Genomic DNA, 3924 nt, shown 5'->3' on the forward strand with positions numbered 1-3924 from the left:
ATGCTATACAATAAATATGTTATCAGACTGTCATTTGATGAAGTTGTTTCTTGGTTAGTGGCTATTTATATCTTTATTTGGTCGAAATTGTGATAGCTACCTATGCAGGAAAAAAATGGTGGAGAAAAAAAAGTTGTCTTTTGCTATCGTGGTTAGCTAATAGATTTACATATTGTGTCTTCCCTGTAAAACATTTTAAAAATCAGAAATGATGGCTGGATTCACAAGATCTGTATCTTTCATCTGGTGTCTTGGACTTGTGATTTAATGATATTTAGATGCTAGTATTTACTTGTGGCGCTATGCTAGGCTATGCTAGTCAGCTTTTTTTACTGATGGGGGTGCTCCCGGATCCGGGATGAGTACTAAGTAGAAGTTAAACGTTGAATAAACTGATGAAACTCGGTTGAGAACCTACTTTATGATGTTTTTCTAATATGTATCAAATAAAAACAAAGCCGGAGATATTAGCCGTGTATACCGAACGCTTATCATAAGACAATATGGAGGTACTTCCCGCGCCTAGGTAGAGAAAGGAAATTCTGGTCACGTCATTCCAAGAGCTCTTGTTCGACCTCAGATCAAGCTAGACACCCCATTCCACCTTCCACTGCCTGTTGACATCTAGTGGAAGGCGTATGCAGTGCATGCAAATCCATAAATATAAGGCAATTCAATAGGCAGGCCCTGGAACAGAGCATCGTTTTCAGATTTTTCACTTCCTGTCGAAGTTTGCTGCAAAATGAGTTCTGTTTTACTCACAGATATAATTCAAACAGTTTTAGAAACTTGAGTTTTCTATCCAATAGTAATAATAATATGCATATTGTACGATTTAGAATAGAGTACAAGGCAGTTTAATTTGGGCACGATTTTTTCCAAAGTGGAAACAGCGCCCCCATATTGACAAGAAGATATCCTAGTTTAACTAGTACACATTAAGGCCTAAACTGGCCCAGAAGGTCCCACAGTTGACAGTGCATACCAGAGTAAAAACCAAGCCATGAGAGAAGAAATTGTCCGTATGTCACAAAAGACGGACCAAGGCGCAGCGTGAGTTGAGTTCAACGTATTTTAATACAAAGTGAAACTACAGAAAACATACAACGAAGGTGAAGTGCAGAGAGCACATAGGCACTAACTGAAACAACATCCCACAAAGCAGGTGAGAACAAATGACAACTTAAGTATGATCCCCAATTAGAGACAACGATAAACAGCTGCCTCTAATTGGGAACCATATTCACCAACAAACATAGAAATACTAGATAACCCCCCTAGTCACACCCTGACCTAAAACACCGTAGAGCTCCGAGACAGGATTGTGTCGAGGCACAGACCTGGGGAAGGGTACCAAAACATTTCTGCAGCATTGAAGGTCCCCAAGAACACAGTGGCTTCCATCACTCTTAAATGGAAGAAGTTTGAAACCAACCGGACTTGAACCTAATTGAAGATCTCTGGAGAGATCTGAAAATAGATATGCAGTGACGCTCCCATCCAACCTGACAGAGCTTGAGGATCTGCAGAGAAGAATGGGAGAAACTCCCCAAATACCGGTGCCAAGAAGACTCGAGGCTGTAATCGCTGCCAAATGTGCTTCAACAAAGTAAAGGGTCTGAATACTTATGTGAATGTGATTAGATTTTTTATAAGTTTGCAAACATTCCTAAAACCAGTTTTTGCTTTGTCATTATTGGGTATTGTGTGTAGATTGTTTTATCAAACTTTAATAATAAGGCTGTAAAATAACAATGTGGAAAAGTGAAGGGGTTTGAATACTTTCCTAATGCACTGTACGCAGCCATGGCAGTAGAGTCTAGGGATTCCCTGTCCACTCTGGTAAATGTTAGCTACACTCTAACCAGCGAACGTGCCGTTAGTGTCACGGTTTTCTAAAGTAGAACCCAGAAGCAGACCAGGACAAGGAGAGTAGGACGAAGGTGAGTATTTATTTACAAGTTTAAACGTAGAGGTAGAAAGATCCAGGTGGCGGAGCGGGCAGCGGAGGTGAGTTGATGGGAGTGAATAGGCAGATCCAAGGGAGTAACAGAAGCCACCGACGACCAGGCAGGGATGGGGTGAGTGTTCCGGGTGAATGACTGTAGACAGAACAAACGGAGGTAAGTTCAAGGCAAGCAAGACGTACAAAACAACAAAACAAACTATCAAACTGGAGGCTGATACGCTGGCACAACATACTGTTCATGGCTAACGATCCGGCAGGGAATGGATGTCAGGTCAGAGCTTATGAAGTGGAGGGGTGATGATCAGGACCAGGTGTGCAGATAGCTGATGGGATACAGGTGCGGGTAATCAGAGATCTCCCAACTAGCTACGTCGCCCGGCAACCAGACAGGGTGCGTTCCAGGACACCGGAAAAACACTCCAGGACAGAACACAGGCAAAAACAGACTCAGGAAGCGGGATTCGTGACAGTTAGAGGTGAATCCAATGAGCCTTCCACATAGGCATTTCAGGAGCCAAGGTCTCCGCTGTCTTTTTTGGCCGAGAGTAAGGGCCGCCTTCCATCATATCCATTCCGGGTTGGGGAGAATGGGGGACAGCTTAATCTGCACGAAATTAACAAAACAAGGTTATTCCATTGCTGAGGTTACTTCCTTATTTGAAGATTGTGTTCCACTAAAAAAATATAAGCAGTTGATATTACGGTTTCAATAAATCTTAAATGGCACTTGTTGTTTTATTGACTGAATATACCATATATGGTTATGATAAATTAGGCATTGTTGGCATATAGATAAATGCAAACAAAAAATCTGGCCTTGTGTTGAAATTATTCAAAAAATTTTAAGTCAACTCAAGTTCCATATAATTTGTGGTAGAACCTAAGAAAAATACTTGTTCTATTAAAATGGTGTATAATTGCAGGTTAGTGATTAATTTTCTCTTTCTACTTTTTGTGACTCCTATCTTTGGCTGGGAAAATGGCTGTGTTTCTTGGACTTGGCGGTGATCTAACATAATCATATGTTGTGTTTTCGCTGTAAAGCATATATTTTTTTTAAATCAGACGCGATGGGTAGATTAACAAGATGTTTATCTTTCATTTGCTGTATTGGACTTGTTAATGTGTGAAAGTTACATTTGTGTGAAAGTTACACTTTTCAGCGGAATGTTGTCGAGGGGTTCCTCTAGCGGAACGTGTGTCCTAGAAAGGTTTTAAAGGGGCTGCGTTTCCTCTCATCATTCACTTCCGTAAGTTCCTCGAAAGACAAGTCCCTGCGCCTTGTTTTGTTATAACATCTTTGGTCAAACAGACGTTTATATGACACCCACAATGCAATGATTGATGTCAACAAACATGGCTCCACACAGTCAGTAACTGGTTTAGCATTAGCTCATCATAAAATCAGTACAACCTTAAAATGTATTTACACACATGTTCCCATTACAATCTATGCAAGAATCCAAATGCATGGTTTACCCAGTACAAAATAAATGTCCTCCCATTTTCTATTTTCCACTTTCCCTACACCCAAGGCTATAAAATCCTACTGCCAGCAGGTGAGCGGAGTTTGCTGTTGAAGACTTGATTTGCCTCTCTGGCGGACAGCTCCTACTTATAGGATCCTCATGAGCGCCTGACTGTCTGAAAGTGGGAGTGCAAAACATTAATTTAATCAATTTCCTTTGATCTTCATCAGATGACACTCATAGGACATGTTACACAATACATGTATGTTTTGTTCGATAATGTGCATATTTATATCCAAAAATCTGTTTGCATTGGCGCCATGTTCAGAACCTCAAATATCCGGAGGAATTGCAGAAATATGCATTGTTTACATAGAATTAAAGATACACTTGTTCTTAATGCAACCGCTGTGTCAGATTTCAAAAAAACAAACCATGCAAAAATCTGAGACAGCGCTCAGATAGAAACAAAATTTCTCCGCCATG

General features: G+C 40.6%; 1 long non-coding RNA gene across 1 annotated transcript; it reads right to left on the bottom strand.

The window, feature by feature from the left end:
* Window positions 1–1933: 1933 nt before the first annotated feature.
* LOC139551143 (uncharacterized) lies at window positions 1934–2388 on the bottom strand. The gene is made up of 2 exons (XR_011670209.1): window positions 2203–2388; window positions 1934–2102 (listed from the first exon to the last, which is right to left on the bottom strand). It is a non-coding gene; the product is annotated as an uncharacterized lncRNA (long non-coding RNA).
* Between the last annotated feature and the right edge of the window lie 1536 nt (window positions 2389–3924).

The sequence above is a fragment of the Salvelinus alpinus genome, chromosome 2 (assembly GCF_045679555.1).
Source record: "Salvelinus alpinus chromosome 2, SLU_Salpinus.1, whole genome shotgun sequence".
NCBI lineage: Eukaryota > Metazoa > Chordata > Actinopteri > Salmoniformes > Salmonidae > Salvelinus > Salvelinus alpinus.